The following is a 22,909-nucleotide window of genomic DNA, read 5'->3' as shown; positions in this document are numbered from 1 at the left end:
TACAGGCATGAGCCACGCGCCCGGCCGAGGTTTTTCTTATCAACTGGGAAGAGATCTTTATATATTGCTGATAGTAATTTGTCACAGAGTTGCAAAATCTTTTTTTCCCAGCTTTCTTTTGCCTTTAGAACATAGTTTTTTTCTGAAGTTAATTTGGAAGAATAGTCATGATAGCAAGCACATTCCAGTAAGAAAGAGTAATGATGAGAAATTTGCCCTCATAGATATAGAATGTATTATAAAGGTATCTTCATTAAAGCATGGTGGGATTGGCACAGGGGCACACAGAGAGATCAATGTATACAAGTCAGAAACAGCTTCAAGTATAAAATAGTTCAATAGGCGATGAAGGTGCCAACTAAAATCAGTGGAGAAAATAGTGTTTGGACAAGTGGCTATTACAAAAATTATCTTAGGTTTCTTCCTTACCCCGAAAATAAATTCCAAATGGATCAAAAGATTTTTCATTTAAAAATGAAAACATTTTTTATCCTCTTGTAGTGGACAGTAACCAAAAAAAAGTGCAATTTGTAACAAGTACCTGAAAGGATGTATGCGAGTTAATGACATGGAGGTGAAGAGAGGCTCGGAAGGGTATTATTCCAGGTGGAGAGAACGGCCAGAGCAAAGGTTTGGAGGCTGAAAGGCAGCAACGTGCGGACCCTACAGAGGCAGGGTCAGGAATCGAACTCAAGACGCTCACTATGGAATCCAGGGCTGAGTCCATGCCCGCCCCCACAGGGATCATAATTATGTAAAATAGCATTTTTCCCATATATGGTACTTAATATCTGTCCTTCTGGTGGGATGACATGAGACTGAGAGCACAGCTCGCGGGGCGGGGTGTCAGAGTTCCAGACCTTCCCAGTCGGCTCCCGCCGGGCCTCGCCCCGGCCCAGGCAAGGCACCAAAACCCCGGCCCGGAGCCCTCCGCGCCCCGAGTCGCCGCCTCCTGATTGGATTCCCGCTGTGTCAATCCTTGTCCTAGAACCTGGCTGTCCGTTGGACCCGCCCTAGAGGGCGGGGCTCCCGCCTAGGAAGCGCGGGGGAAGGTGGAGCGGGTGGAGGTGGGGCCGAAAGAGGAGGTTGAATCCCCACCCATCTGGCCGCAGAGGCTCCGCCCATCCCTCTTTCCACAGGCCAACATGTCTGCCCATCAAGGCCAGGCGCGGCCTGCAGTGGGTGTAGCAGGAAGGGGGGCGGGATTGTGCCCCAGGCTCCGCCCCGGAGCCGGCTCCCGGCTGGGAATGGGCCCGCGGCTCCGAGGGCGGGGCGGGAAGGCGGCGGGGAGCCGAGCTGGGTGCGGTGAAGCGCGCAGATCACCGCGGTTCCTGGGCAGGGCACGGAAGGCTGAGCAAGGCTGACCTGCTGCAGCTCCCGCCTCGTGCGCTCGCCCCACCCGGCCGCCGCCCGAGCGCTCGAGAAAGTCCTCTCGGGAGAAGCAGCGCCTGTTCCCGGGGCAGATCCAGGTTCAGGTGAGCGAGCCCCACCGCGGTCCCGCCCCGGGCAGGCGGCGGCGGGCGGGCGGGCGGGGGCGAGACGCGCTGCCGCCAGGCCGACTTGTGGTTCTTGGGCTCAGTGCGGCCCGCCACCCGCGCGGGCGGGCGCGAACGCCGGCGGCTCAGGGCCCGGCACCGCATCCTTCCCAGGGGGACCGGGACCCCCACGCGGGCGCTCGGGGAGGGCGCCGGCGGCAGCGAGGCCTCGGGGTGCAGGGGCGGCCTCGGGACCCGGCGCTCCCCGGCGCCCCGCGTGTCCCCCGGCGCGGTCCCAGGACTGGGCACTGGAGCCGACCTCCCCCAGCCGCTGGGGCACGCGCCCCGCCCTCGCCTCGCCCAGGCCCGACTCGGGCAAACTTTTTAACCCCTTCCGGGAGCCGCGGCCCCTGGGACGCAGCCTCACGGGTTGGGAGCCCGGGGCAGCCGCTCCCGTGGAAGTTTCTGGCGTCTGAGGCACGGAGGTAACGGGCAGCGGGCACCGTTTGGCAGCTGTCAGGGCGTCCTCCTGAGTCAGAGTCGGACCGTCCCGCTGCAGACCTTGCACCCGGGCCGGTTTCCGCCTCCGCGGCCGACTTCCTCATTCGCCCGCTGCCGTCGTACTGGTCGGGGAGGGCCCGGGGGAGGTGCGGCGGCTGCCCGGACAAGGGGGACCCGGCGGGGACCCGGGCGCGAGACAGGAAGGGCCACCCCCAGTCCCTGCTCCAGCCCTCGACCTCCGAATTCTGATCCCCGGGGGAGGGAGGCCCGGAATGCAGCAGCCGTCGGGGCCGCCCAGGCGTGCACCTGATTCCACCGCACCCAGGGGCCATCCCGTCTGGGCGGGGTGCGGGGGCAGCTAGCTCTGCCGTTACGACCAGGCCTGGGCGATTGCATCTTTCCTGTTTGAGCCAGATCGGAGTTTTCTATTCTCCACTTCCCGCACCCGCTTCCCTGTGCTGGAGTCCTCACCCCATCCTGTTCTGGGGTCACGCACAGGAGACAGGACTGCGGCACCCTCATTCTCCAGGGAAGCCCCGCTGTTTCAAACTGAGACTCAGCAGCCCCAGCACTAGCTTGCCGGCTGTCCTGTGGTGGGGGGCAGGGTGAGCGCACGGCCCCACCCAGCCGGTGTGGAGAGAAGACTCCTTGGGAAGTCCCAGGTCGTAGAGGCAGGCGGCTGTCTCCACCGGGCAGCTGAGAGGCCCTGCCACTTCTCGGTTCACTGCGCCCTTTTCTGGGTTTAACAGGATTTCAAAGTGACTGATGAGTAACTGTGGAAAGGGAAGAGAGCCTTAGCTCCTTCTCCATGCAGCGCAGCACTGTGGCCATTCTAACTCCACTGTCTGGGCCAGTGTTTGGCTCACCTGATGGCTTAGGAGTCCCTTTTTGGTAAGGAGGGAGGCCTTTTGAGACAATCACTCAATTAATAATAGTCAGTTTATATACAAGGCTGCTATGTGTGGGGGAAGGGGACACAGATGTGTAATTGAGCAAATATTTAACTGCCCTCTCTGTGCCAGGGACTCTGCCAGGTGGTGGGGGGTGGGAGGTTGAGTAAGACTTGGCCCGTGCCCATGGGCACTTAGCGGAGAACTGAGACAAATCTGTAGATGAGTCTAACGTGAGGTGGAGATGACAGGGACCCCGGAAAGGTACTGTGAGTCATGGGGATTGGGAGAAGGGAGCCAGACTGCCCTGTGAAATCCCTGGGGCCCTGCCTCTGCCCTTGGGGAGTTTACAGTCCTCAAGGGGAAAGTGGCAGAACGAGTGAAATACAAAGGCAGCCTGTGATGTGTGTCCCAAGTATGCCATAGACAAAGGACTCGAGGAATTTCAAGGCTGAGAGGGGCCACTTCTCTTGGGCAAGGAGGAGGCTGCTACAAGGGAGAAGCACATTGCAGGTTTGGCTAACTGAGGCAAGCATGCGGTGTTGGAAAGTGAGGAGCCACTTAGTGGGTAATTGGGGGGTAATTAAAAACATGGAGAGATTGCTCAGTGTAATTTGAGAGCCACTGCGCTCTGGATGACTGTGGGGTGACACCAAAGAACTTCAGTCTCCACACTCAGCAGACCCTGGCAGCGCAGGTGGGCAGAGCCAGGTGTCTGGAGAGCCGGCATTGGCAGGCTCTGTTTGGGGAGCTCTCCAGCCCCGGAGAGAAGGGCAGCATTCGGTGAGGCTGTTCATCTGAAAGGTTCAGGAGGGTAGAGGAGAGGGAGGGCCCTGGCTTTCTTGCTTTTATTTTTAAACTTTTTAACCTAAGGGGTTAGAGATGGGACAACTTCTCTCTTGTAGGATGAAGGACACATGTTAATCACAGCCTGCCTTTTGCCCGCTCTTGCTCCAGAAAAAACAAAACAAGGATCTGTTAGCTCTTTAAAAGAAGAAAAACACACTCAAAAAATGCAGCATTGTTGTGTAGCCTGGTAGGGTATTGCTAGAAACCAGGCTGGCTGTTCTTCCTTTACTTCCTCTTCTAGCTAATTCTTCAATAAAGTACTTAAGACAGCCCTTACCAGCTTGACATCTTTATTTCAAAAGGAGAGGAGGGGTTGGCTGTTGTTTTCCTCCGAGCCTGGCCCTACCCTTCTCTTGGAGGGGGAGAAAGAGAAACCCAAAGCAAAGGAAAAAGAGAGAGAGAAAAAAAAAAAAAACCCGTGCCTTGACAGCTTCCTCCCAAGCATCATGTTCCAAAAATATTTAGAATAACAAAATCTGTGTGTCGTCTTAATTAAACAAACGTCCTAATTTACTGAGCATAAAACAGCATCTCTGCCTGCTGGGGCAGGAAGTGCATTTCCCTTTGTGCAGCCCCAGAGAGTCACTGCCTCTCAGCCTTAACCCTTGGTGTGCTGAGTCCCTGGGCTGGAGTCCTCTGCTGACAAAAGAATGGAGCCCTGGCAGTGCTGCTGCTGTGGCTTACTGAATCTCACTCTTAGAGCTGGGAAGAGTGGGGTAGTGGAAAGAACGTGAGCTTTGGAAGCAGGCTGATTCAAATCCTGACCATGCCACTTACTAGCTTTGTGACCTTAGGCAAGTCACATAGCCTCACAGCTTGGATGTGCTTATGCATAATGTGGGAATCAAGATTCTACCCTGTGGGGTTAGATGCATGAACTGAAAGAAATAAGGTATGTACATGGCCTAATATGTAGTGGCTGTATATATATATATATATATATATATATTTTTTTTTTTTTTTTTTTTTTGAGACAGAGTCTTGCTATGTCGCCCAGGCTAGAGTGCAGTGGCGTGACCTTGGCTTGCTGCAACCTCTTCCTCCTGGGTTCAAGCAATTCTCCTGCCTCAGCCTCCCGAGTAGCTGGGATTACAGGTGCCCACCACCACACCCCACTAGTTTTTATATCTGTAGTTGAGATGAGGTTTCACCATGTTGGCCAGGCTGGTCTCGAACTCCTGACCTCAGGTGATCTGCCCATCTCGGCCTCCCACAGTGCTGAGATTACAGGTGTGAGCCACTGTGCCCAGCTTGTATATGGTTTTTGTTTGTTTGTTTGTTTTTGAGACGAGTCTCACTCTCGCCCAGGCTAGAGTGCAGTGGCACAATCTCAGCTCACTGCAACCTCTGCCCCCAAGGTTTAAGCGATTCTTCTGCCTCAGTCTCCCTAGTAGCTGGGATTACAGGTGCCTGCCACCATACTTGGCTAATTTTTGTATTTTTAGCAGAGATGGGATTTTGCCATGTTGACCAGGCTGGTCTGGAACTTCTGACCTCAAGCGATCCACCGGCCTCGACCTCCCAGAGTGCTAGGATTACAGGCGTGAGCCACTACGCCCGGCACCCCCTCACCCACTTTTTTTTTTTTGAGACATGGTCTCACTCTGTCACCCAGGCTGGAGTGCAGTGGCACTATCTTGTCTCACTGCAACCTCCGCCTCCTGGGTTCAAGCGGTTCTCATGCCTCAACCTCCCGAATAGCTGGGATTACAGGTGCCCACCACCATGCGTGGCTAATTTTTTTGTATTTTTAGTAGAGGCAGGGTTTCACTATGTTGGCCAGGCTGGTCTCGAGCTCCTGACCTCAGGCGATCCACCCACCTCAGCCTCCCAAAGTGTTAGGATTACAGGCGTGAGCCACCGCACCTGGCCCCCGCCCCCTTTTTTTTTTTTTTAATATAAATGATCAGTCTTAACTCCCTAGGTTATCAGGTTGAGGGGGTGGGGATGAGGCTGGGGGACAGATTGTTTTCCTGGCTTCTAGCTCGGTGTTCTTTCTGCCTCTGTGCACAACAAGGTATGCGTGTTTTGTGGTTGTGGACTGTGGTTGTGGACTGCCTATTCACAAGTGGCTATGAGGCCCATCTGCTGATGCTTTTGGATGCACTTGGCCATGAACTTGTGCTGAGTAACCTCTTCACAGGGCCCCGGCTGGGACAGAAGGTGTGCAGACTGTGGTTTTAGTTCAAACACATGGTTTCCTGTGGTCTGGGAGATAGCCAAAGGGTGATACAGGAAGAGCACTGGACTTGGGTGACTGGAGACCTTACTTCCAACTCTGGCTCTGGGTGAGGGGAGGTTTGATTTCCTTTTTGTTTTTTGATTTCGTTTTGAAGCGGGGTCTTGCTCTGTTGCCCAGGCTGTAGTGCAGTAGCATGATCATAGCTCACTGCAGCCTCAAATTCCTGGGCTCAAGCAGTTCTCTGCCTCAGCCTCCTGAGTAGCCAGGATTACAAGTGCACACTGCTACACCTGGCTAATTTTTGTGTTTTTTGTAGGGATGGGATCTTGCTGTATTGCCTAGGCTAGTCTCAAACCCCTGGGCTCAAGCAACCCTCCTGCCTCAGCCTCTCAGAGTGCTGGGGTTACAGGTGTGAAATACTGCACCTGGCCAGGTTTGATTTCCGAGGAGGTGCCGTATCTCTCTACAAAGATATCATACCAGTTTATGTGCCCACAAGTTATGTATGGGAGTGCCTGAAAAACTGAAAAATTAAGTAATTTTATTTATTTATTTATTTATTTGAGATGGGGTCTCACTCTGTTGCCCAGGCTGGAGTACAGTGGCATGATCTTGGCTCACTGCAGCCTCTGCCTCCTGGGTTCAAGCAATATTCCCACCTCAGCCTACCGAGTAGCCAGGATTACAGGGGCGCACCACCACACCCGGCTAGTTTTTGCATTTTTAGTAGAGATGGGGTTTTACCACATTGGCCAGGCTGGTCTCGAACTTCCGACCTCAGGCGATCCACCCGTCTTGGCCCTCCAAAGTGCTGGGATTATAGGCATGAGCCACCACGCCCAGCAAAATCAAGTAATTTAAATTTCCTAGGCACTCTTTTTTTTGTTTTTTGAGACTGAGTCTCGCTCTGTTGCCCAGGCTGGAGTGCAGTGGTGCGATCTCGGCTCACTGCAACCTCCGCCTCCTGGGTTCAAGCGATTCTCCTGCCTCAGCTTCCCAAGTAGCTGGGATTACAGGCGCCTGCCACCACGCCCAGCTAATTTTTGCATTTTTAATAGAAACGGGGTTTCACCATGTTGGCCAGACTGGTCTCGAACTGCTGACCTCAGGTGATCCGCCCGCCTTGGCCTCCCAGAGTGCTGGGATTACAGGCGTGAGCCGCCGCGCCTGGCCAGCACTCTGGTACCTTATTGATGGGAGTGTATATTGTACAACCCTCTTTTTAGAAGGTCGTTTGGAGCTGGGCATGGTGGCTCACATCTGTAATCCCAGCACTTTGGGAGGCCGATGGGGGAGGATTGCTTGAGCCCAAGAGTTCGAGATCAGCCTGGGCAACAAAGGGAGAGTCTGTCTCTGTTACATTAAACAACAACAACAACAAAAGAAAGTTGTTTGGCAGTATCTGTCAAAGCATTCTCCTGACTGTATTCTAGGAATTTATCTCACAGATAAACTCAGATGTGCTGAACGAAATGTCTGAGAATCTTCACTGCGGCATTGACATAGAAAATGACAGGAAACAAGTTTTGCTATTAAAAAGGTCAACTAAATCATGGTACAGCTGTACAGTGGAAGTCCTTGCATCCCTTTGAAAAATGAGGTCAATCCATATGTACTGATAGGGTGTGCTCTCCAAGCTATGTTGTAAGTGAAAAACACCAGACGCAAAGTAGTGTAAATGGTGCTTCGTTTTGTGTAAAACATGTTATGTAAACTCTGCTCTGTGCATGCAGTATTTCTGGAAAGATACTGAGACCCTGGTAATGGTGGTTGCCTAGGGTCTAGGCAACAGGAGCAGGGAGTGAGCAGTACATTTCACTCAATACTTTTTTTTTTTTTTTTGAGATGGAGTCTCGCTCTGTTGCCCAGGCTGGAGTGGCATGATCGATCTCGGCTCACTGCAACCTGCACCTCCTGGGTTCATGTGATTCTCCTGCCTCAGCCTCCTGAGTAGCTGGGATTACAGGTGTGCGCCACTGTGCCCAGCTAATTTTTTTGTATTTTTAGTAGAGACGGGGTTTCACCATGTTGCCCAGGTTGGTCCCCATCTCCTGACTTCAAGTGATCCACCTGCTTCTTCTTCCCAAAGTGCTGGGATTACAGGCATGAGCCAGTGTGCCCGGCCATATTGTCCCTAAAGAATCAAAAATTCAGCTATTTCTTATTTTTCTTAACTATAAAAATAAGGGGTCCAGCTGGCCAATCTGTAGGTCTCAACTTTAAAGTGCATTGCTTTAGGTTCCATATTGCATATTGAATGCCTACCTTGTACAAGGTAAGAGGGAAGGGTCTTTGTGCTTGAAACCTTTGGGTCCCGTTTTCTTCCCATGATGTCACATCACTAGAGTAACCCCTTAAACAGAAGTCCTTTCTGATCTACTTCCTCATATTCTGGGAAATGGTAGAGATGACTGATTTTTCTTTGCTGTGTGAGAAGAGAAAGCCTGCATGTGTGTCTGGAAAGCGTTTTGGGATACCCTCTTGCAAGGTTTCCATAATTCACTTGGCTCCAAATCATAAGCTGTCCTGTCCTGGGGAGCCCATCCCAACCTGAAGCCCAACCCAGGCCCTCACATACCTGGCTTACTTTCTTTTCTTTTCTTTTTTTTTTTTTTTGGAGACAGAGTCTCACTCTGTTGCCCAGGCTGGAGTGCAGTGGCGTGATCTTAGCTCACTGCAACCTCCACCTCCCAGGTTCAAGCGATTCTCCTGCCTCAGCCTCCCGAGTAGCTGGGATTACAGGCACCTGTCACCACGCCTGGCTAATTTTTGTGTTTTTATTAGAGGCAGGGTTTCACCATGTTGGCCAGGCTGGTCTCAAACTCCTGACCTCAGGTGATCCACCCGGCTTGGCCTCCCGAAGTGCTGGGATTACAGGTGTGAGCCACCGCACCTGGCCACCTGGCCTTCTTTTTTAACTTGGGGTCATTGCATCCACTATTATGCCCCTTCCCACTCTGTCCCCAGTTTCCCCTAAGACATCTGGCCTGTGGTTTTTATGTATAACAACATTGGAAAAGCCGAAATTATTGAGAAGATGTGATCAGAGGGGTGTTTTGAATCGGAGGGCCCTACCCCCCTTCTCAAGGATGGCTGTCTTTCGCCTTGGATGGTGTGGGCCCTGGGAGGAGCTGCCGGCGCTGCTGTTGTGCCCGATTGACTCCTTTCCTGAGTGAAGTCTGGAAGACCCCATCAGGGTCCTGAGGTCCTGCAAGGCAGCCTCCGGGCCTCCTGGGGGAATGGTGTGAGTCACACATGAGCACACACTATGAGACTGGCTCTAAAATGGGACTGCCGCTGCATGGGCGGGCGGCCTGTAACTGTACCCAGCTCCCTGTCCCTTGTGCTTAGATGGCACCAAATATTTGGGAGGCAGGAGGGGAGCTGCCCACTCTGTCTGATGCATGTCTCTTTAAAAAGTAACCTAGGCTTCTGTTGGAATTACTCAGGTTCCCATTCCCACGATTAGCTTCTCGAGCCTGAGATGATTCAGCACCCGGGCAGGTGGCCCCAGAGAAGGCCCTTAGCTGGCCTGCCAGGCGCTGGAGCAGCTGGGAGTCCCTCAGTGGCTGTCTGCATCTCTAGCCCGGGACCCTCCTGCTGTGGCTGGAAGGAGCCTTTGCAGGGCCTTCCGGAAGGGTGTGGCTTCCTGCCGTGCAGGTTGGGCTAAGGCCTGTAGTGGGGTTACAGGTAGCTGATCTTCCCCACCCTCGAGTCACTTCCTTGGTACCTCTCAGAGGCCCTTATCATCCTTATGGTATGTCCCAGAGGAGAAAAGGGGCTTCTCAGGGAGGTCCCTCTCTTGCCTTCTTAGGCCAAGATGATGTCTCTCTGTACAACTTTTTATTTTTCTGAGACGGAGTCTCGCTCTGTCACCCAGGCTGGAGTGCAGTGGCGCGATCTCAGCTCACTGCACGCTCCACCTCCCGGGTTCACGCCATCCTCCTGCCTCAGCCTCCCAAGTAGCTGGGACTACAGGCACCCGCCACCACGCCCGGCTAATTTTTTTTTGTATTTTCAGTAGAGATGGGGTTTCACCGTGTTAGCCAGGATGGTCTCCATCTCCTGACCTCGTGATCCGCCCGCCTCGGCCTCCCGAAGTGCTGGGATTACAGGCGTGAGCCACCGCGCCTGGCCTCTCTGTACAATTTTTAATATGTTGGGGGAGCTCGAAGCTAATCTCTGGGTAGGTTGCCACTCACCAAAAGGACGTGGGCCTTAGAAAGAAGAGCCTTTCTTCTTGCATTTTAACTCTAATTTGAAATGATCCCCTGCTTAAAAGAAAAATCAGCAACAACAATGAAAACCCTCCCTACTGGATTTAGAATTATAGAATGCCTGGCTGGAAGAGATGTTGGGAATAATTAAAATAACATTTCTTTTTTTTTTCCTAATTAGAGAAAAAGCAATTTGCTCAAGCTCATTCTGTGAGTCAGTAGAAAACCTTGGCCCCTGGTTTCGCTCATTCCCAGTGCCTTTCCAAATCAGGAGGCTTCATTTAAACGTGTTTTCTAAATGGTGACTCTCTTTTTTTTTTATGTTTATGCCGTGTTTAGCCAAGCAACACATACTTAGCTCCTTTAATCTTTCCTTAAGAGTCTATTCTTCTACTCCCTTCGTCTTTTTTGTTGTTTTTTGGTGGGGGGCACTAGGGTTAAGGAATGGGGTGGGAAGTGTTTTGGGTTTCTCTGAACTTCTTCCAGCTGGACGTGGCCACTTGGGCTGAAAGTTCCCACAGCTCGAAAAATCAATATTTCACATGGGGTGGTGCCAGGCAGCAGGGTGGGCCATTCAGAAAGCCACACCGCTGCCCACTGTCCTCAGCCAGCCCTGATTTCTAGTAACTTTAGGTCACTTAATGTCTCGGGTGATAATTTGTTGTATTTTCAACACAAAATGCACGGGAGAAGGAACAAAATAAAGTTTTGGGATCAGGCAGAGCTAGGAGCAGACCCCCCGCCTTTTCTCCTGCTGCTCACCTTAGTTTTCCCATCTGCACCGTGGAGAAGCCTCTTTCTTAGCATTATAAATGGATGTGAAGTGGTCTGGTCCTCCTCTTCCTCCCCTTCATCTCTCTCCTTTTTTTATGAGACAGCGTCTTGCTCTGTTGCCCACGCTGGAATGTGGTGGCGTGATAACTCACTACAGCCTCGGCCTCCGTCTCAAGCATTCTTCCCACCTCAGCCTCCTAAGTAGCTGGGATCACAGGCGTGCACCACCAGGCCTGGCTAATTTTTTTTTTTTTTCTTTTTTTTGTAGAGACAGGGTTTTGCCATGTTGCCCAGGCTTGTCTCAAACTCCTGAGCTCAAGCAATCTACCTGCCTTGGCCTCCCAAAGTGCTAGGATTACAGGTGTGAGCCACGTCCCCCAGCTTCTCCTTTTCTTCATAGTAACAATAACATCATCTCTCCTCAGGTAGTAGGAAATACACGTTCAAGTTTGTTTTTGTTTTTTTGGGACGGAGTCTCGCTGTGTCGTCCAGGCTGGACTGCAGTGGCACCATCTCGGCTGATTGCAAGCTCCGCCTCTCGGGTTCACGCCATTCTTCTGCCTCAGCCTCCTGAGTAGCTGAGACTACAAGGTGCCCGCCACCATGCCCGGCTAATTTTTTTGTATTTTTGGTAGAGACGGGATTTCACCGTGTTAGCCAGGATGGTCTCCATCTCCTGACCTCATGATCCGCCCGCCTTGGCCTCCCAAAGTGCTGAGATTACAGGCGTGAGCCACCGCACCCGGCCAGGTTCAAGTTTTAGAGATTTCGTATTTATCCAACAAGCCTGTCCCTCGATAACAAGGTGCGGTGATTAAGATGACTGAGGAACCTGCTGGAACTCGCCCCCGGCATTGATGCTGGGGTTTCTGATGCCTGCAACTTTCGCATCCTTTTCCCATACAGTTCAGTTCATCTCATTACACTGATCTGAGCTGGTTTAAGAATTTTTTTTTTTTGGAAAGGCTGTTACAAAGCGATAGAGGCACCTTTATTTAGAGTTGTCTATGTTCAAAAGCCACTGCGTTTCCTGTGTTTCACATTAAGTCACTGAGCTAGAGAAGGCAGCTTCCTGTCAGATAAACATAAGAACGAGGCATTTGGGACAGTCTGGGTGACTTAATCTAACTGGGCCAGAATCGGGGAGAAGATTTGAGAACTCGCTGTCCTGTGCGGATGAGGAGGTCAAAGGCGGGGTCTTCTTTCATTTCTGTCCCTAGGCTGTAACTCCGTGTTTGGGACAGAGTCAGCTCCTAGTCCTTATTGCACAAATGGGGTTCAGGTCTCATTGGTGTCTTCACTTTTTTTTTTTTTTGAGGTAGGGTCTCGCTTTGTCGCCTAGGCTAGAGTGCAGTTGCACGATCTTGGCTCACTGCAACCTCCACCTCCCGGGTTCAAGCGATTCACCTGCCTTATCCTCCCAAGTAGCTGGGATAACAGGTGTGCACCACCACACCCAGCTAATTTTTGTATTTTTAGTAGAGACAGGGTTTCACCATGCTGGCTAGGCTGGTCTCAAACTCTAGACCTCAGGTGATCACCTGCCTCGGCCTCCCAAAATGCTGGGATTACAGGCATGAGCCACTGTGCCCAGCCAGTGTCTTCAGTTCTAAGCCTGCGACAGGGAGGCCTAGATAGCCAAAAGCTTTTGAATGCCGGTTAGTGACCTCTTCATTTTACAGAACACTGATGGGGGAATCCCTGGGAGGAGAAAGGTGGCGGTAGGGGGGCATTTTCAAGTTTTTATTTTTTATATTTAAGAACCAAGTATTGGGTATAAGGGAGTTGCCCTTTGCCAAGTCAGTCCGCAGAGACTCCCTAAGCTCCAGCTGTGTGGTCTGCACTGTGCTGGCTTGGTGGGGCTCAGCAGCGATGGAGGGCTGACAGCCTGTCCCTGTCACCAAGCAGCCTTATCCTCCAACAGGGAGTTGGGTTACTGAGGCAAGCCCATGCTACCCTGAGTCAGGAGACATCTGAGCATCTTGAGCTAGGTTCCTGGAGGCTAGGATTGCCTGGGAGGAGGAGGGAGGATGGGAAGGTGGGCATGGAAGGGGGGAAGAGCTGCTCTCTGGGTCCCATCACAGCCTCGTTATTAATTATAATTATTAAATTTTACTGGCCAGACACGGTGGCTCACGCCTGTAATCCCAGCATTTTGGGAGGCCGAGGTGGGTGGATCACCTGAGGTCAGGAGTTCGAGACCAGCCTGGCCAACACAGTGAAACCACGTCTCTACTAAAAATACAAAATTAGCCGGGTGTGGTGGTGCATGCCAGTAATCCCTGCTACTGGAGTGGCTGAGGCAGGAGAATTGCTTGAACCTGGGAGGCGGAGGTTGCAGTGAGCTGAGATTTCATCACTGCACTCTAGCCTGGGCAACAGGAGCAAAACTCCATCTCAAAAAAAAAAAAAAGAAATTATTGAGCACTTGTATGTACTAGGTACCATGCTGATGCTTTTTAAAAATTATTATCTTTTATTTAAAAAATTGTAACTTACATTTAAAAAAATGGAAATGGGGTCTCACTGTGTTGTCCAGGTTGGTCTCAAGCTTCTGGCCTCAGGTGATCCTCCCACCTTGGCCTCTCAATGTGCCGGGATTATAGGCGTGAGCCACCACTGCACCTACACCTGGCCATGCTAGGGCTTTTACATGGATTATCTCATTTAATTCTTCCCTTGTTTCCATAAGGTAGGAACTTATCCTCATTTTGCAGATGGGGAGACTGTGCAGGGATTCAAACTTGGGTGCTCCAGCTCCTGACTCTCTGTGGCCTTGGAGACGCCCTGCACTCCAGGACTTGTGTTTCCTCACTTGGCGGTGAGTGATTGGGCTGGTCCTTGAGGCCTCCACCCTCACCAGTGGCTGAGCATTCATTCAATGGGCTGAGAGAACGCTGGGCTGCAGCAGAATGGGATCTCCCGTACAGCAGTTGGCAACCCACAGCGGGGTTGCCAGGTCAGCAGTGATGCCTTGGCTACTGACTTCACCTTTAACCCCACTGGCCATTTTTCAAATGAATGTGGTTGGTCCTAAGGGAGAGCAGGTGGAAAGATCCTGGCCCCAGCGTGAATCCAGGCACTGCTGTGCCTGTCTGAGTAGTGCCCTCTGGGGAACCAGCTAGCCAGGCAACCTGCCATCATGTTGCCTAGTGAGCTCTTGACATCAGCCAACTTGAAACCGTTGGGTTCCTTTCGTCCTTCATCTGTCCACCCATCAGATTCATAGTCATTCAGTAGTGACTCCTACTAGGAGGAACTGATTCTAGGTATAAGGCACTGGCTGGGTGCTAGGAATATGGAGGGAAAAGAAACATAGGCCCTTGTTTCCGGGAGCTGATGGTCTCCCACCAGATACCGATGCTGGAAACCCAGGGAGAAGCCAGGGGGGAGTCTGAGAAGGCTTCCTGGAGGAGGCAGCCTTCGAGATTGTAAAGTAGAGACATGGTGTGGCAAGTCCAGGGAGCAGGGGTGGGACCTCGTTCAGTTGCCCAGACTCAGGCAGAGCTTTGTTCAGGGGTGATTCAGGTTGGAGAAGGCCCTGTGAGTCACCTGGGGCTGGTGAAACGTTTCCTCTCCTCCTTAGGCCATGACCCAGCCTCTGCATAGGCCAAGACGGCCCGTGAAGGCTTGTTTCCTTGCCCCATTTCCCAGGAAACGTGGGAGTGCAGGATTCCACTCCCAGGTCACTCACCTTGGGGGTGGATGCTGGGAACGCGGCCTGCGCCCTCTGGTTGTGTGGCCAGCATGTTTTTCTAGCCAAAGGACTTGGGATGAGATTTTTCATGGAATATTGAGAGAGACGCAATTGTTATTAGAATCAGTTCTGTTTTTATTTATTATTATTATTTGAAACAGAGTCTCACTCTGTTGCCCAGGCTGGAGTGTACTGTCACAATCTTGGCTCACTGCAACCTCCGCCTCCCAGGTTCAAGCAATCCTCCTGCCTCAGCCTCCCGAGTAGCCGGGATTACAGGCGCGTGCCACCATGCCCAGCTAATTTTTGTATTTTTAGTAGAGATGGGGTTTTGTCATGTTGGCCGGGCTGTTCTCAAAAACTCCTGACCTCAGGTGATCCGCCCACCTTGGCCTCCCAAAGTGCTGGGATTACAGGCTTGAGCTACCATACCTGGCTAATTTTTGTATTTTTAGTAGAGATGGGGTTTTGCCATGTTGGCTGGGCTGGTCTTGAACTCCTGATTTCAGGTGATCCACTTGCCTCAACCTCCCAAAGTGCTAGAATTACAGGTGTGAGCCACTGCGCCCAGCCAGTTCTTCTGTTTTTAAAGTAAAAAAAAAAAAAAAATAAGGGGGGTGTGTGGTGTTTATTGCACAAGCATTATTGCAACAAAGCTGGCAAGAAGCAGATTTGCCCCGCACCTCATCCACCGTTTTGCATTTTTCTGGGTTTTCTGTCCATATACACATGTATTTTACAAAATTGTAAGCAGAACGGAGACCGTGTGTGTTCTGAGTTGCTTAGTACTATAATGCAAAGTTCCTATGTTGCATTGGTCACCAGAATTCATATTTTAATGACCCTCTTATGTCCACTGAGGAGAGGGACCATTTTTCATGTTGCCAGAAAGTTCCATGAGTTTTATTGAGTCTTGGAAATTCATTCAGCAAATGTATCCAGTACGTCTATTCTAGATCTAGGCCAGAAACTGCCCGCTGGTCAGGATGCAGATGAACGAGAGGTCCCAGGCCCTGTCCTGGAGGGGGCTTGCAGTGTAGACCTAGGAACATGCCACTTCACTCTGGTGTGGTTGTGATTGAGGGGGCTGAGGAGGTGGTGGCTGCTTGGATGCCCAATTCCAGTCAATTCCAGCTGATGGAAAACAGGTAAAACCACTTTGTCAGTAGTGGTGAGAAGGCTTAGACACAAGGGAGCTGGGAGATCTGTCTGGGCTTTTGGAGGAAGCTCTTCAACCTGTTCACCCCGCCTCCGCCGTGTGTGTCACTTCCAAGGCCCCTGGCCAGAAAACCCACTGGGAGGAAGCGAGGGAGAGAAAAAGTCTCCAAGGGACCATGACAACAGGGAGGCTTGGGAAATAGCCCCTGGCCCTACTGAGAGAGACCCTACCGAGGGTGACAGTGGAGCAGGGGCAGCTGAGGGCAGGGGGAGGATAGTGGGGTGGAGTGGTCTTCCAAAGTCGGAAGGCCACTGGCAGGAGACTTGGGCTCTGCTGAGGCCCCTGCCTTTTCCAGGATGGTGTGAGAATGGTAGCAACAAGTTGCAACAGTTTAGTTTTGTTGTAAAGAGGAAGTTTCAGAATCCTAGTGGCTACTTTTGAGCAGACAGATGTTTGTAAAAAGAGAGTATTTGGGGGTGGGCCTAAGGGGAGAAGATGGGTGGTCAAGGGGCTAGAAATTGGAATGCAAGAGCTGCCTTTGCTCCGGTATTTCCTTTCACTCCAGAGAAAGGCTTCCTCTGCCAGGTGTTGTGGCCGCCTCTTTCGGCCTCCAAGGCCCCTGTTCCCCAACCCCGGCTCCCCACTCAAGTCCCGCTGACCTGAATTCTGCTGTCTTCCTAGACAGCAGGAGAGAAGTCGTTTGCTTATGGGAAAGTTTCCAAAGTCTTGTTGCTCCCCACCCCACCGAGGGCACGAATAGGGCTGGGGGCCCAGGTGGTCACGGTGGCCACCGCTGCCCTTGTGTGTTGCAGATTTGCCGAGCTCCTCGCGTCCCCCCCTCCAGCCTGCTCTTGGGACCTGGATCAGCACCAGGCCTCTCGGGTTTGAGGTTTCACTGGGACAGCTCTGTCACAGTCCTTAATACCTCCCATGATTAAATACAAACTCAGCAAAAACACAACCTAAACCTTAACCTAACTTTTTTTTTTTATTACCTGTCAATTTTTTTTTTTTTTTTGAGAGACAGAGTCTCACTCTTTCTTTTGCCCAGGCTGGAGTGCAGTGGCGCAATCATAGCTTATTGCAGCCTCAACCTCCTGGGCTCAAGTGATCCTCCCACCTCAGCCTCCCAAGTAGCTGGGACTACAAGTGCATACCACCACACCTGGCTGATTTTAAAATTTTTTGGTAGAGATGGGGTCTTGCTATGTTACCCAGGCTGGTCTTGAACATCTGAGTTCAAGTGATCCTCCTGCCTTGACCTTCAAAAGTGCTGGGATTACAGATGTGAGCCACTGCACATGGTCTGAATTTATACTATTTAAAATTATTTAGTAGCTGTTATATTGGAGGAAGGAGAGGTGGATACAAGGAATAGAGAAAGCAACAGGAAGTGGGGTGTGGGGCAGGGAGTGGGTGACTTCAGAAGCAGCTGCTGGGTTTACATTTCATTTTCATTCAACTTATTTGTTCATTAAATACATATCAATTGCTAGAGACTGTTCTAGGTTCTGGGGACGCATCATTGATTAAGGCAACTGAAGTCCCTGCAGTTTACTCTCTAGTGGCGGAAACAGACAATAATCAAACATACTTACTAGGTAGGTCAAGACAGTAAGAGCTGTAGAGAGCCCAAGCAGGTGAGGGGGTATGTTGAGAGGTACTAAATTGCTCAGGCAGCTGGGTGTGGTGGCTCATGCCTGTAATCCCAGCACTTTGGGAGGCCGAGGCGGGCGGATCACCTGAGGTCAGGAGTTCGAGACCAGCTTGGCCAACATGGTGAAACCGTCTCCACTAAAAATACAAAAATTAGCCAGGCGTGGTGGTGGGCACCTGTAATCCCAGCTACTTGGGAGGCTGAGGCAGGAAGAATCGCATGAACCTGGGAGGCAGAGGTTGCAGTGAGCCGAGATGGCGCCATTGCACTCCAGCCTGGGCAACAAGAGTGAAACCCTTTCTCAAAATAAAAATACGAATAAAAAAAAATTGCTCAGGCTGCTATGATGAAGTACAAGATTGTGTGGTTAAGCAGCAGACATTTACCCCCTCAGTTCTGGAGGCTGGAAATGTAAGATCAAGGTGTGGACAGGCTTGGTTTCCTTTGAGCCCTCTCTCCTTGGCTTATAGATGGCCGTCTGCCAACTGTGTCCTCACATGGTCTTCGCTCTGTGCACGCACACGCCTGGTGTCTCTTCCTCGTCTTATAAGGACACCAGCCATGGGATTAGGGCCTACCCGAAGGACCTCATTTTAACTTAATTACCTCTTCCAAGGCCCCGTCCTCAAATACCACAGTCACATTCTGCGGTACTGGGAGTTAGGGCTCCAACATAATGGATATTTTTGGGAGGGACACAATTCAATCTGTAACAGGGAAGAAGGGAGTAGGGGAGTGTGTTTGTGTCAGCAGAGGGTTCTCTGATCCAGGGACATTCTGTGGATGCCTTCAGATCCGGGGGAGGAGCCCTCCCGGACGGTGCTCTACCGGTTGTTTAATTGCTTTGAGCTCCAGTTTCTGTATCTGTAAACTCTGGTTCATAGAACTATCTGTTAGTGTTCTCTGGGTAGCTAAAGTATGAAATGCTTTCAGCAGTGTCTAGTTCATGATGGACTCCCGATAAGTATCAATGCCCCTCCTGCCCTGCTTCCCACCCCCCACTGCCCACCCCTGGTTCACCAGCGCTTTTTCCTTTTGTCCCACTTTGCTCTCTGCTCCGGGCTTCTACTTCTGATCAAAACACTTGAGAACCGGGTGGGGGCTGCCCTGGCTGCTCCCAGCTCCCAGGCTGCCCTGCCTTCTGCCCAGTGCCTGTGAGCCAATTGTTCTTGGAGGTGGCTCCTCCCCTCTGTTAAGTCATAAGCACTTTTGACACCGGTAAGGAGGAACTGTTGTAGAAAGCTGGTGCAGGACTATAACCTAAACTCCCGGTTACTGGCCCGAGTGTTGGATGGCTGCGGTTCGAGCGTGCGTTGCTGAATGCTTCGCTTATGCCACTGTTCCCAGCAGACTGCTTCATGTCTTAGCAATTCTCTGTGCTGACTTACGTGCTGGTCTCGCTTCCCCTTTTAGAGGCCTTGCCGCCGGGACCCTTGCATGCTGCCTTGCCCATGGTGAGCACTTGATACATGCTTGAGAAACAGGTGAGGATATTCATACTAGAATGTGGGTGGCACAGACCCTGATGTGCCCTGGGTAGATGGCTTTATTTCTTTGGCTTCTGAGCCTCACCAGCATGATGGGCGTGTGTCTGGTGCTTAGGTAAATAGGCAGGCACTCTGGACTCAGACCATCTGCCGTAATCTTGGTTCTCCCACCTGCAGGCCCTTTGACCTTGAGTGAGTCATACAATCTTTCTATGTGCCTCAGTTTTCCTTATCTGTGGAATGAGGAAAATAAATGCCACAGAGGGTTTTGATGCTAATAAAGTATAGCTTTATTGTTTATATGTTTTATCTGTCCACAATTTATCCAGCACAGTGCCAGGTGATATATTTTTATCTGTTTAAAAATTTCAGTCTATTTTTTATATCATGTTACAAAGGTTAAAGTCACTTTCAGGTTATTGCAACAAAAGTCTCTCAATCCCATGAAGGTGGCAGTATTAGTGTTCCTGTTTTGTAGCTGGGAATGTTGAGAGTCCAAGAAAATCTACGTGACTAGTCCCAGGTAGCAAGTGAATGATCTAAAATCCTCTCCCAGCTCCTCATTTTCAGGCCAGTTATTTTCCATATCTACTTCCATCGCCTCTCCTGCCTTCTCATCCCACTTCAACCATTATGTGGACAATAGTTGTGAAATTGGGTTTTTGTAGACTTGCACGCATAGCCTCACAGTGGTGGTTGCTGGGTCGCGTTACCTAGTTGGCTTTATGGCACCAGCTGTAAATTACAGCCCTCCCTGTTCCATCCTAAGAGACCTGTCGGGTAGACAGCAGGTGAAGGCTTGGCAGGCTGGTGTGAGGTCTGGTTAGCCTGGTCCTTGTGGGGAACCTGGGTTTTTGCTGTCCTTCCTCTGAAGAATGGATACCGCCCCCTCGTATCTTCCTAGCCCACCAGCATGCTGTTCTCAGCCCGCCTTCTGCCCAGAGCCGGCCTGCCGCCCACTGTTTCCTGCCTTTGCCAGGGCGAGGGGGAGGTGGGTACATAATGCCAAGTGCTCATGAAAAACGCCTCATCATGAGATTAATTACTTGCTGCCGAGCACTGTGGAATTCACGAGTCTCCATCAGCACCTCAACGTCTTCCCCTGAACTCTACCTGGGGTTAGTTCTGTGGACTCTCTGGCTAGAACTTTAAACCTATGTTAGACAGAAAGAAAGAGATAGTGGCCACCAGTACGATGCTGAGGATCAGTCTGGCAGAATCCCTCCTGCCATTGACTAGCTGTGTGTCCTGGAGCCTTGATGTCCTCAAAGGGGGGGACGCTAGGCTGAGGGCGCTTCCTGGTTGTGAGGCCCGGGTGTGCCTACCTGTGCAGTATCATACACCTTGGAGGACCAGCATGGTACAGAGGGGCTGCAGAGGGGTGGGTCTCTTCCCTTTTAATACAGGTCACAGGCTTTAATGACCCTTAGGTTGAAATTAGAGCCCCCCCCACCCCCACCCCCTTGCCTTACTTCTGGCTTTTACACAAGAATCTGAAGAATGTGATGCTCTATCGCAGACGGGGCGGGCTTCGCAGGCTCTTCCGGGCTTTGCAGGGCAGCCTTTGTTGTGCTGCAGGACCTGGGGCATTCCGAATTGGTTGTGGTTGGGAGTCAGAGACAACTCCAGGCTCATTAAATTCCTGGCTGTTTAGGGCGATCTAGACAGCTGGGAGGGGTAAGGGTGGGGAGATAACACTCCTCCACCTCCCAGCACTGTTATCTTAGAGAAATTGGGTTAAAAGTGAGTCTGCTGGAGGGAATTGGTAGCAGACAGGAGGACAGATACTGGTGCTTTGGCCCTGGGCTACTGGAAAGCTTGCGGGTCCACCCTCTGCTCTTCCCCTTCCTGATCACGGAGCAACTGCTGTTGACCAGGTCCTATGTGGAGCCTTGCCAGATGCTCTGTGTGCATTCGCTGTCTCATTGCACCCCTAGAGGCAGTGGAGCAGAGTGGTTAGGGATGGAAGACCTGGAGCCCCAAGTGAGACCTGCAGGGTACAGACACCGGCAGCTAGTGCCTGTGTGTCCTTCAGCAAGTAAGCCTTCTGGCCTTGTTTCCCCATCTGCAAAACGGGATACCACTAGAATCTACCTCACAAGAGTGCTGTGTGCTAAAGTGAGATTCCTGGTGAAAAGCACTCAGAATAAAGTGCAAGTGGCCATTATTTAATTACCAACAGGGTCCTGGGAGGTGGGCCTTTTCATTCCCATTGTACAGATGAAGAAAGGGAGGTTCAGGACATTTAAATAATTTGCCGGATTTCCTGCACCAGTGAGGAGAATCCAGCGCTTACCTCCAGGTTGGCCTGACTTCGGCCATATCCCAGCATCCTCTGGGGTGCCCGTATGCAGGCATGTGTGTGTGTGTGTTTGTATATGTGCATGTCTGTTTGCACAGGTCTCTGTGTGCATGTCTCTGCACCTCTGTGTGCACAGATCTTTGCACGTGTCTGTGTGCATGCCTATCTGTGTGTGTGCAAGTCTGTGTGCACCCATCTTGGAGTGGGGAGGGTAGGAGGGGGCCTGGGGCTCTGTCCAGGGCAGGATGGCATTGGCCCAAATCTGGCAGCTCTCTAGAGCAGGGGCCGCTGCTGCTTCCTTCTTTCATGTGCAGCCACAGCTTTGGCCACTTTCAAACCAGACTGTGGCCTGGGCAAAGGAGCGCTGCTTGGTGAGTGGTAAAGTAAGCGGTAGTCACGTTTCTGGGGAAGGACTTGGTAAGGTCATCCTGCCGGCCAGGCTGCCTGCTCAAGGACACTGGGGTTGGCCAGCCTTTCAGACAAGGGTGCTGCCGCAACCCAGTCTAGGAGCGGTAAGTTAATTTTTCTGTAAAGTGCAAAATAAGTGGATTTCATCCTCACTTGTATTTGATCATTTCCCCCCGGGAATGCAGGAGGCTCTGGGATGCTTCTCTGGAAAGCTTGGCACTGCCTGCCATGCCTTCTATATGTCCAGGGCTGGCTGTGTGCTTGCTCATTTGAGAACCGGACCAAGGGATGGAAATGTCGGGAGGAGAGACCGTTCACCCTTCAGTTTTGGGCTTCTTGTTCCTGGAGTCCAGGGCACCCCAGAGCAGTGCAGGAGAATCGGCCTCCCTCCCGTGCCACGTGGACTCTTGCTATTGGGTTATTCTGTCCACAGCTTTGCTTCCTCAGCGAGATCCTGCTTAACCCTCCGGAGGGTGACGAAGAAAGAGATCCTGCCTCAAGTCTTTGTTCATGTTGCCTCGGTAGAAAAGGAGGCCGCACTAGTGCCCCATTACCTTTGAGTTTGTGACCAGGGGACTCCTAAAAGTCCATGGACCGCACTGCAGAGTCTCTGCGAGCCCCCTAACGTGGTCTGCAAGGCGTTCACCGCCTCTCACAAGTTCTCAAAGGGGTCCTTGACCACTGACCTAGACAAATAGAAGCTTTGGGTTTTCCATTTGTAGAGTGTGCACACGTGAGTGTCACATAACGGATGCAGCCTGGGGGCCGTTAGGATCAGGATGGGGGTTTGTTCTAGGCTAAGTTGTGCCACCCCAGGGGTGATCACTTTCCTGGGGCTCATCACTGTAGCTCCAGCACAGTGGCCTCCCCTCCCTGATGATCCTTCTTGTATTTAAGCCTTTAGAACACCGTCACTTCTGGGTATCTCTTCAGTGTGGGGCTGGGCCTGGAGATGGGAGGGGTGATGTTTCTGATGCCAGACTTGATCTCTTGTTACCTTGGATGCTGAGGAAGGTGGGCTCCTCTTTCGTTCTTGTGCTCTTGCCCCTGCACATCGGCAAGGATGTTCCCGGGAAGCCCTGTACCTAGGCAAGTCACTTAGCCTCCCTGAGCCTCTGAGGCTCTCTCCTTTTTTAGGGGGAGGGGCCGCATGACCCTTCACTTTGCCAAGGCTGGCGGGATCAGATGATGTAAACACCACGAGATGAATGTGTCTGGTGATCGGGTTGCTACAGCTGAGTCTCACTTGCCTGGAGTGGGACACTCCCCCCGACCCCCCACCCCTCACTGAGTTTCCCTTTGGCTTTGGAC

The 22,909-nt window shown here is 51.7% G+C and overlaps 1 protein-coding gene across 2 annotated transcripts in view; it reads left to right on the top strand.

The window, feature by feature from the left end:
* The first annotated feature begins 1,221 nt into the window (after positions 1–1,221).
* MYH9 (myosin heavy chain 9) overlaps positions 1,222–22,909 on the top strand; it is a 105,128-nt gene continuing 83,440 nt past the window's right edge. The window contains exon 1 of one of the 2 annotated variants that reach the window (XM_031005427.3): positions 1,222–1,475. The gene's annotated coding sequence lies outside the window, so the exon portion shown is untranslated. Of the gene's footprint in view, positions 1,476–1,872; positions 1,961–22,909 lie in introns of those variants that run through there. The other variant, XM_063704929.1, reaches the window with a different exon arrangement.

The sequence above is a fragment of the Gorilla gorilla genome, chromosome 23 (genome assembly GCF_029281585.2).
Source record: "Gorilla gorilla gorilla isolate KB3781 chromosome 23, NHGRI_mGorGor1-v2.1_pri, whole genome shotgun sequence".
In the NCBI taxonomy this organism is placed as follows: Eukaryota; Metazoa; Chordata; class Mammalia; order Primates; family Hominidae; genus Gorilla; species Gorilla gorilla.
The sequence above is the reverse complement of the archived record's forward strand: the minus strand, read 5'-3'. Positions and strand labels throughout refer to the sequence as shown.